Below are 11977 nucleotides of genomic sequence, written 5' to 3' on the forward strand. Positions count from 1 at the left end.
AAAATAGTATGTGTATATAGCTTGAGAAACCGGTTAACAATATGAATGCCTTTATCTGAATTTCATATGATCATTATTCGTCTATGAATTCGCTCGGAGGGTTTATGGTCATTTAAGTTTGGATGTTAAAGACTTATTTTAGCCTAAAAGACTTTATTGGAGCCCAATATTCTCATATGGATTTTGGTAGTGGGAAGTGCCCCAGGGTGGTGGTTGGTGGGTTAAGGGGGTGGTGTGGAGCCCCAGAAACGTGGTCCCGTAAGTGGATATGAATTTCGTGCCCTACTCCCAAATACCTTTCATTTGTGCCACAAATTGCCAAGATCGGTAGATATGTATATCCAATTTATGTTTTGGGGTGTGAGGTGGTCCCCAGACACTATTAGCATCGTGCTCTACCCTCAAAAACCATTTTTTAAACCCCATATTTTCATTGGTTTAAGGAGAGTTTATGGGATGAGGCGTCCCCCAGACACTTGGCCCCAAATTGTTTATTAAATTCGTTTTTATACCCTCCACCAAAGGATGGAGGCATACTAACTTCGTCATTCCGTTTGTAACTCCCCCTCTTGATCGTCATGACATTTTAAGTCGAACTAGCCATGTCCACCCGTCCGTTTGTCTGTCAAAAGCACGCTAACTTTCGAAGGAGTAAAGCTAGCCACTTGAAATTTTGCACAGATACTTCTTTTTAGTGTAGGTCAGTTGAGATTGTAAATGGCCTATATCGGTCCACGTTTTGATATAGCTGCCATATAAACCGATCTGGGATCTTGATTTCTTCAGCCGCTAGAGGGCACAATTCTTATCCGATTTGGCTGAAATTTTGCATGAGATTTTATAATGACTTCCAACAACTGTGCTGAGTATGGTTGAAATCGGTCCATAACCTGATATAGCTGTCATATAAACCTATCTGGGGTCTTGAATTCTTGAGCATCTAGAGTGCGCAATTATTATGAGATTTGGCTGAAATTTTTGCATGAGGTGTTTTGTTATGACTTTCAACAACTGTGCTAAGAATAGTTCAAATCGGTCCATAACCTGATATAGCTGCCATATAAACCGATCTGGGTCTTGACTTCTTGAGCCTCAACAGGGAGCAATTCTTATCCCATTTGGCTAAAATATTGCATGACGTGTTTTGTTATGACTTCCAACAACTGTATTAAGAATGGTTTAAATCGCTTCACAACCTGATACAGCTGCCGTACAAACCGATCTGGGGTCTTGACTTCTTAAGCCACTTGAAGGCGCAATTATTATCCGATTTGGCTGAAATTTTGTACGACGGCTTTTCTCATGACCATAACATACGTGTCGAATATGGCATGAATCGGTTTATAGCTTAATGCAGCTCCCCTATAAACCGATCTCCCTATTATACTTCTTCATCCCATTAAGTGCGCAATTCTTAATAGATTTGGCTCAAGTTTTACACAATGACTTCTACTAGGGTCTCCAATATTCAGTTCAATTATGGTCTGAAGTAAACCATAACGTGTTATTGTTCCAATAACATAGCAATTCTTTACTTTTATCCTTTGTTTGCCTAAAAAGAGATACCTTGGCAAGAGCTCGACAAATGCGATCCATGGTGGATGGGTATATAAGATTCGGCCCGGCAGAACGCTTTTACTTGTTAAATCTCAAATACCTTTCATTTGAGCCACATATTACCATGGTCGGTAAATTTTCACTATTTGGGGGGTGTTTTGGGGGAAGGGGCGGTACCCCAAATACAAGGTCCCACTTTCGATATCAGATTCGTATTATACTCCCAAATACCTTTATTTGAGCCCGATAGTGCGTCGATCAGTAAATAATTGCTGTTTGTGGATTGTTTTTGGGGAAAGGGTAGACACCCAGATTATTGGTTCTGAAAGTGGGTACCAATTTCGTACTCTACCTTTCACTTGAGCCCCACATTGACATGGTCGTTAAATATGTCCGACTTAGGGGTGTTTTGGGCAGTGAGGTGGTCGTCCAAACACTTAGCCCTGGAAATATATCAGCATCTTACTCTACTCTCAAATATCATTTATTTGAACCCCATATTCTAATTGGCCTCAAAATTGGATATCAAATACGTTTGCTAATCTCAAATAACTTTTATTTAAACCCCTTACTGCAAAAGTCAGCAAATATGTCCGGTTTGGGGTACGGGCCCTAAAAACAATCAATATCGAGCTCCACTTTCTTTAAGACCCAAATTGTTCTGGTGAGCAAATACGTCCTATTTGCGGGTGGGACGTCGGTTAGACAGTTAGTCCCAAATGTTGATATCACATTCGTAGTCCACTCCCAATTACCTTTCATTAGAACCCCCCATATTTCCATAGTCAAGAAACATGACCGTTTTGGGGGCTGTTTTGAGAGATGGGGCGGCCACTCAGTGAGTTGGCCCTGAAAATATATATCAGATTCTTGTTCTTCTCCAAAAAAAAACCTCTTATTTGAGCCCCTAATTGCAATGGTCAGCAAATACGTCCTATTTGGGTGGTTTTATGGGGTTGGGGTGGCCCATAAACACTTTTTCCCGAATATTGATATCAGATTCGTGCTTTACTCCCAGAGACCTTTCATTCGAGCCCCATATTGCTATGGTCGTAAACTTGTCCCCTTTGGGGGGTGCTTTGGGGAAGGGGTTGAACCCCCAGAAACTTGGTCCCACATTTGGATATCAAATTCGTAATCTACTCTCAAATACCATCCATATTGCCAATGTCAGTAAATATGTCCGGGGAACACCCCAAAACCACCCTAAGTTTTGGGGTGTTCCCCCAAACACTTGGTCCGACAATTGGATATCAGATACGTTTTCAAGTCTTAAATACCGTCCCCTTCAGATATCAAAAAATGTAGTACCCTATTTTCACCACGGGATCATTATGCACCATCTGTGAAAATTTCAAGAAAATCGGTTCAGCCGTTTCTGAGTCTATGAGGAACACACACACAAACAAACACAAATTGCTTTTTATATGTAAGATTTAATTTTTATTCCCTCCATCATAGGATGGGGGTATACTAATTTCGCCATTCTGTTTGTAACTACTCGAAATATTCATCTGAGACCCCATAAAGTATATATATTCTTGAACGTCGAGAGATTTTATGTCGATCTAGCCATGTCCGTCCGTCTGTCTGTCGAAAGCACGCTAACTTTCGAAGGAGTAAAGCTAGCCGCTTGAAATTTTGCACAAATACTTCTTATTAGTGTAGGTCGATTGGGGTTGTAAATGGGCCATATCGGAGCATGTTTTCATATAGCTTCTATATAAACCGATCTTGGGTCTTGACTTCTTGACCCTCTAGAGGGCGCAATTCTTGGAATGAAATTTTGCATGTAGTGTTTTGGTATCCGTCCAACAACTGCACTAAGTTTGGTTCAAATCGGTCCATGTTTTGATAATGCTGCCATATAAACCGATCTTGGGTCTTGACTTCTTGAGCCACTAAAGGGCGCAATTCTCGTCCGATTTAAGTGAAATTTTGCACATAGTGTGTTGGTATCACTTCCAACAACTGTGCTCAGTATGGTGAAACTCGGTGCATAACCTGATATAGCTGCCATATAAACGGATCTGGGATCTTGACTTCTTGAGCCTCTAGAGGGCGCAATTCTTATCAGATTTGGCTGAAACTTTGTAAGAAGTGGTTTGTTATGACTTCCAACAACTGTGTCAAATATCGTTTTAGTTGGTTCATAACCTGATATAGCTGTCATATAAACCGATCTGGGATCTTGACTTCTTGAGCCTCTATAGGTCGCAATGATTATCTGATTTGCCTGAAATTTTGTACAACGACTTCTCTTATGACCTTCAATATTCGTGTAGATTATGGTCTGAAACGGTCTATAGCCTGATATAGCTCCCATATAAACCGATCTCCCTATTTTACTTCTTGAGCCCCTAAAGGACGCAATTTTTATTCGAATTGGATGAAATTTTACAATTCTTTTGTTTTATCATATGTTGGAGATACCGGGAAAAGAACTCGACCAATGCGATCCATTGTGGAGGGTATATAAGATTCGACCCGGCCGAACTTAGCACGCTTTTACTTGTTTTTTTTTATCTTAGTCGCCTAGTCAATTTAGGACCAGTTTTAGGTCTTAAACGTATATTGGAAATATTTGCTTTGCATGTGACAAAATTAGGCTTTTTATTTCTATAGCAAATATTTCTGTTGAGCCCTATCTCTTACTTGAATATTGACACACATTTGTATTCCTCACTTACTTTATTTGGCGCTGGAGCAGTTGGTAGCAGTGTCGTACAATTTTTGAAATAGGAGCAATAATAAAACGCAAATTTCAATTATTAACGAAGCATATTTTGTGAATAAAACGTTTGGCAGCTAAGCTAAGATCCACCGTACTCTTTTGCCCGCTTTTTGGGGGTTGGACGCGTACTTACTACCACTAATTGTCTTGAATGAAAAAAGTGGGTGTTAAAGCAAAGTGCGTTTTTTGCCTACATTTTGTGATCAATGATATTTAAAGAGAAAAATCAGTAAAGAGACACAATCAAGTATTTTTTTATGCAAGCACCTTGGATTTTAAACTTAAAATCCACACAAAAACAATATTAAAAAAAATATATTAAAAACCAACAAAAGTGCCTTGGGGGCATGCGTCATGGTTTTTTTGTTTTATGTATTGCAGGGGGCGGTTTCTGTATTTTGTCGATTCGAAACGCACTCCGTAGTCCCACAAATGCTTTCACAAAAAATGTGTTTTTGCAAAATCTACAGTATTAAGAAAAAAAAAATGAAACAACTACAAATTATTCATAATTAATTGAGTGCTGTTCTATAAGACACAATCAAGGTAAAACCCAATATACACAACCATACAAACACATGCATATAGTGCTTAAAAATATTCTAAACATGTTACACATGATTGATATATTACAATCTTTTTTATTGGTTACATTGAATGCGAGTTTGGGCCATGCTGTCAAAAAGTCTAAAAATTTAATTTTTCCTGTGGAGTGTATAATTTGTGATGGTTTTGCAATCATCTCACAAAAACTTCAGTGAGCTGTTTGTTTTCATTGAAATATCCAAAAAGGAAAATTTATGTAGAGCTGGACTTTCAAGGACTTCCAAGATACAGATATATGAAATTTTGATTATGTGTTTTAACAACTTCCATTATAGGATAAGGGTCTATAAAGGGGCAACGTTTAGAATGGCAGACGAAAGAGAACTTAAACAAGTAAAAATGTGTTAAGTTTTGGATACCCACCACCTCGGGTATATATGTTAACCACCTTTCGTCAAAACCCGGTGCCCCATAGCAGCTATATCGAAATATGTTCCGATTGGACCAAATACTTATAATTACAAGTCATTGTTCAATTGTATATAACAAAATATGGATCTTTTTTGTAGCTATATCTATATCCCCTGTTCCTTATTGGAATGTTCATGGGCAAAATTTGTAATTTGTATCTAAAAATAAACCGATCTGAACCATATACGACACGGATGTCGAAAAGCCTAAGCCTAACATAGGTCACTGTGTGAAATTTCAGTGAAATCGGATTATGAAAGCGCCCTTTTATGGGGCCAAGACTTTAAATCGAGATACCGGTCTATATGGCAGCTATATTCAAATCTAGACCGATCTCGGCCTAGTTGCAGAAAAATGTCGGAGAGTCTAACACAACTCACTGTCCCAAATTTCAGCGACATCGGATAATAAATGCGCCTTTCGATTTATGGGCGCAAGACCTTAAATCGAAAGATCGGTCTATATGGCAGCTATGTACAAATCTTGATTGATCTTCAAATTGAAGAAAAACCTTAAGGGGCTTAACCTAACTCACTGTCGAAATTTCGGCGACATCGGACAATAAATGCGCCTTTGATGGGTGCAAGACCTTAAATCGAGAGATCGGTCTATATGGCAACTATATCCAAATCTGGCCCGATCTGGGCCAAATTGAAGATGAATGTCGAAGGGCCTAACACAACTCACTGTCCCAAATTTTGGCAAAATCGGACAATAAATGCGCCTTTGATGGGTGCAAGACCTTAAATCGAGAAATCGGTCTATATGGCAGCTATATCCAAATCTAGGCCGATTTGGGCCTAGTTGCAGAAAAATGTTGGAGAGTCGGACAAAACTCACTGTCCCAAATTTTGGCGAAATCGGACAACAAATGCGCCTTTGATGGGTGCAAGATCTTAAATCGAGAGATCGGTCTATAAGGCAGCTATATCCAAATCTAAACCGATCTGAGCCAAATTGAAGAAAGATATTGAAGAGCTCAACACAACTCACTGTTCTAATTTTCAGACCAATCGGACAATAAATGCGCCTTTTATGGTCCCAAGACCTTAAATCGAGAGATCGGTCTATATGGCAGCTATATCCAAATCTGGACCGATCTGGGCCAAATTAAAGAAGGTTGTCGACTGGCCTAACACAATTCACTGTCCCAAATTTCAGCAATATCGGATGTTAAATGTGGCTTTTATGGACCTAAGACCCTAAATCGGCGGATGGGTCTATATGGGGGCTATATCAAGATATAGTCCGATATACCCCATTGAATTTTTTGTTTATGGGTGGATTTTGACCAACAATTTTTATTTAGATATAAATTGGTGTTAGAAATATGAATTTTTAAGCTGTGTTGTCCGCCCCTCCTTTGGGTGCCCTGGCACCTGCAGTGGAGAGTAATGCTTCAAGCGCTCAAATAGGCGTCAGACTAAAAATAGAGAATGTACGTCTCCAGCTTTTAAGTAAAGGAGATGTTTCCGATAAAAGTTCACCGTGGCGCAGAGGTTAGCATGGCCGTCAATGACGCCGAATGCCTGTGTTCAAATCCCGGCGTGATCATCAGAAAATTCTCAGCGGTGGTTATCCCTTTACTAATGCTGGCTACATTTGTGAAGAATCCTGCCATGTTAACATATCTCTACCAAGTGGTGTCACTATACGGCATGCTGTTCGGACTCGCTATTATCATTGAGCTTAAACTTTATCGGACTGCACTCATTGATATAAGAGAAGTATCCCCAGTTCCTTAATGAAATGTTCATGGGAAATTTAGAAATAGTAGTGGTGGTGTTTCAGACAGCGAAAGTGTCAATGAAACAGTCATCGCAGCCGAATCGAGAGACGAGGACAGCGGAATGTCGGCAGTAGTCGGCCAGGGCTTTACTAAGCTCACAAAAAAACAGAGAAAGAAATCCGGGACACGACTAAGGAGACTGAGACCGGCAGAGCAAATGGGCGAAGTGAAGAATGCTGCAAACACTTCTACGGAAGCTGGAAAGAGAATCAAATCTCTCGAAGAGCATAACAAGACCAAGCAGGCCCTCCCGCAATGGAGATTCATAGTGTACTACGGAAAGAGACAAAGTCGGAACAGGAACACACGGCCCTTGAGTCTTCATGGAGTACTGTAATTTCCAAAATGACGCCACAGTCATGACTGAAGAGGAAGATGCTCAGAGAAAAAGGCAAGGAGGAACCCTCTTATGCCAGAGTGGCAAGGAAGCATAACAGAGATGTGCTGACGTATGCAACCATTGAAGCAGTGCATCCTGTAAAATTCCACCTGATCATCGGTCCCTAGTGGAGTGTACTCTAAAGTGGTACTCTTAAAAGGGACCATCCATACAAGTTTGACCTGAGAGTATAGAGAAGCTGCGCATCAAAGTTTAGTAGCGGAGAAATTGACGGTCTTCAACGGGGAGGAGAAGGAACTCTCCTTCTGGTGGCCATTGGTCAAGTCTTCATGACAAGTTTGGCTAAGACAAAAGGCATGGCGTTCTACAGGAGCGAGGCTGTCTTCTTCAATATTGGGAAGACTAGAACAAGCAAAAATCCTCTTATTCAGACATCACACAATGCAGTGACAGGAAACTTAATACCGTCTTACGAACAGGGGCAACAACGAGACCATCACCGGCTTCCTCAACATTGGCAACACTAGGATAGGCAATGATCCTAATTTTAAAATATCAGGTGCTGCAGGTACGGGAGACTCAATGCAGCCTAGTGAACAGGAATCCTACGATAGTACTATCACCGACTCTCAAAATTCGGAAGTTTAGGATAGGCAAAGAACCTAATATTGAAACATCAGGCAGTGCAGTGACGGGAAACCCAATGCTGTCTAAAGAACATGGGAGCAGACGATGAGACCATCACCCACTCCCAAGAAGCCCATTTACTGAAATACCAATGATTAAGGTCATCCTCCACCGGAGCGAGACGGTTACACACGCTCTGATGAAGAAAATTAACAAGTTCAAGATTCATATTGCGAAACAAAATTTCTGGACTGAACCATGTCAACTACCAATTACTCTATGCTAATACTGGTACTCGGCCGAGGACTTGCGTTATTTGTCACAAAAATTTTAATTATATATTTTTCCCAGAGTTGTCCGTGGGGTAGTACCAACACTGATAAGCGGGACCAAGCCCTGACAGAATACTTGAATACTAAGGACCTAATACTCGTAACACTAAATATTTGAAACACCGCTACCATTGATAAAAGGATAAGGTAGGAGGTTTCTCTCTGACTATTCCTAAATTTGGTTTAAAACAGCACGCCCAGCGGCGAGTGCGATAAGTTTCCGTAATAAGTTGAAAACCAACTGGACGAAATTCGGAAGACTACTTAGAAGAAGACTTGGGTAAGATAAATTAGATTGTCTGGACCGGACCGGACCGGAATCTTGGTTGATCGAAAGCTTATCATTATGGAACTTATGGTAAAGGAAGCCTTGAGGAGCTTCCAACCATTTAAGTCACCCGGACCGGAATATTTCCGTCTTTATTACAGAAGGAGAAGTACACACTGGCGGTATGTATTGACAGCGCACCGACACACTGATCCAATCCTTAGAACAGTACCGGTTGGACCGGGTCCTTAGAGACTAGATAAACCATTTGGTAAGGAACAAAGGGATAAATGGTGGGTTCTATGACACTAAGTGGGAGGACACCGTGGCGCAGAAGTTAGCATGTCCGCCTATGACGCTGAGACCATCAGAAAAATTTTCAGCGGTGGTTTTCCCCTACTAATGCTGGCAGCATTTGTGGTCTGCTAAGCAGACCATGTTATAATACTTTTAAGAGGTAAGGATGCGGTATGTATTGACAGCGCACAGACACACTGATCCAATCCTTAGAACAGTACCGGTTGGACCGGGTCCTTAGAGACTAGATAAACCATTTGCTAAGGAACAGAGGGATAAATTGTGGGTCCTATGACACTAAGTGGGAGGACACCGTAGCGCAGAAGTTAGCATGTCCGCCTATGACGCTGAGACCATCAGAAAAATTTTCAGCGGTGGTTTTCCCCTCCTAATGCTGGCAACATTTGTGAGGTTCTAGCCATGTAAAACTTCTCTCCAAAGAGATGTTGCCATGCCGCACGCCGTTCGGACTCGGCTATAAAAAGGAGGCCCCTTATCAATCAGCTTAAACTTGAATCGGACTGCACTCATTGATATGTGAGAATTTTGCCCCTGTTTCTTAGTGGAATGTTCATAGGCAAAATTTGCATTTGCATGACACTAATTGAGAAAGTGGCACAAGGCACGCTACAGGGGTGACCATCATATAGGTGACCACCATAAACAACCCATTACGGGGGGATTTGAACAGGCTGCTAATCAGACGATGTTAGATACTTTTAAGAGGTAAGGATGCGAATCAGCTATGCAGAATGGCCGAAAACTTCTTGCAGATGGTATACGACTGAGCTAAACCTAGGGGTCTCAATGTTAACCCATACACAGCCGATCATTGAAAAAACTGCTGACCAGAATAATACTTTTCTTAAAAAAAAATACAACGCAAATAGCCAACCTGGTTGGTTGGGGCTGGCAACCATGCATTGCGCACGTTGGTATTGATAAGAAATTAAACCAAATCTGAGACGTATATAGATTGTGCGATGTCTTTGTACTATTGTTGGTTTAAATTGCATTTCCATTTCATTCACTTACCTTATTTTATACCCTCCAACATATTGGGTTGCCCAAAAAGTAATTGCGGATTTTTTTAAAAGAAAGTAAATGCATTTTTAATAAAACTTAGAATGAACTTTAATCAAATATACTTTTTTTACACTTTTTTCTAAAGCAAGCTAAAAGTAACAGCTGATAACTGACAGAAGAAAGAATGCAATTACAGAGTCACAAGCTGTGAAAAATTTTGTAAACGCCGACTATATGAAAAATCCGCAATTACTTTTTGGGCAACCCAATAGGATTGGGGTATAGTGATTTAGTCATTCCGTTTATAACACCTTGAAATATTGATGTGGGACCCTATGAAGTGTATATACTCTTGATCGTCTCGACATTATAAGTCGATCCAGCCACGTGCATCAACTCGTCCATTCGTCCGTTCGTCCCTCCATCCGTTCCTCCGTCCGTTCCTCCGTCCGTCCCTCCGTCCATCCCCCGTCCGTCCGCCCGTCACTCCATCCATCCGTCCGTCCGTCCCTCCATCCCTCCATCCGTAGCTTCGAAAATTTTGCACACTTACTTCTTAATGATGTAGGTCGTTGGGAATTACAAATAAGCCATATTAGTTCAAATTTGAATATAGTCCTTATGTAAACCGTTCCATCGATATGACTTCTTTAGGCCCTGGAGGGCGCAATTCTTACCCGATTTGTCGATAATTTCGCACAGTAATATCTTCTATCACCTTCCATATTTATGTCCGAATCGGTCCAAGTATGGTCTGCATAGGTCCATAACCTAATATAAACAGATCTCCCGAGGTACTTCTTGAGCCCAAAAAGTGTCAATTTCTTACCAGATTTGGCTAAAATTTCGCACAATGACCTCCAATGTGACCTCAGAAATTCGTGGTCTGAAACGGTCCATTATCTGAAATTAGTTACATAATATTAACCGCCCCTAAAGTGCCAATTCTTAGCAGACTTGTCTAAAATGACTTCTACTATGATCTTCGAAATTCGTGCCAAGTATGAATGCACTTCTTGAGACCCTATTATGTCCATTTCTTACCCGATTTGGCGGCCCATAACCTGATATAGCTGGCAAATAAACGGATCTTCCAAATGTACTTTGTGAGCCCTTAGAACGCGTAATTCTTATCCGATTTGTTTGAAATTTTGCACATTGACTTCAACTATGACATTCAATATTCGTACTAAGTAACATAACCTAAAAACATAACCTATTGCTCGATTTGATTTCTTGAGGAGCTACAGAAAGCAATTCTTATCTATTTGTTGTCCAACTACCTATTAAGACAAATCGTGAAAAAAAACTTGACAAATGCGATCCATGGTAGAAGGTATATAAGATTCGGCCTGGCCGAACATAGCACGCTTTTTATACCCTCCACCATAGGATGGGGGTATACTAATTTCCTCATTCTGTTTGTAACACCTCGAAATATACGTCTGAGACCCCATAAAGTATACATATTCTTGATCGTCATGTCATTTTAAGTCGATCGAGCCATGTTCGTCGGTCTGTCCGTCCGTCGACAGACAGAAAGCACGCTAACTTTCGAAGGAGTAAAGTTAGCCGCTTGAAATTTTGCACAAATAATTTTCATTGGTGTAGGTCGGTTGGGATTGTAAATTGGCCAAATCGATTCATGTTTTGATAGAGCTGCCACATAAACTGATCTTGGGTCTTGACTTCTTGAGCCTTTATAGGGCGCAATTCTCCTCCGATTTGGCAGAAATTTTGTGCAGCGACTTCTCTCATGACCTTCAACATACGTGTCAAATATGGTCTGAATCGATCTATAGCTTAATACAGCTCCCATATAAACCGATCTTCCTATTTTGCTTCTTGAGACCGTACAAGGCGCAATTCTTATTCGAATGGACTGAAATAATTCACAATGACTTTTACAATGTTCAGCATTCAATTCATTTATAGTCCGAATAGGACTATAACTTGATACAGCTCCAATAGCATAACAGTTCTTATTCAT

The sequence above is a fragment of the Stomoxys calcitrans genome, chromosome 5, assembly GCF_963082655.1.
Source record: "Stomoxys calcitrans chromosome 5, idStoCalc2.1, whole genome shotgun sequence".
NCBI lineage: Eukaryota > Metazoa > Arthropoda > Insecta > Diptera > Muscidae > Stomoxys > Stomoxys calcitrans.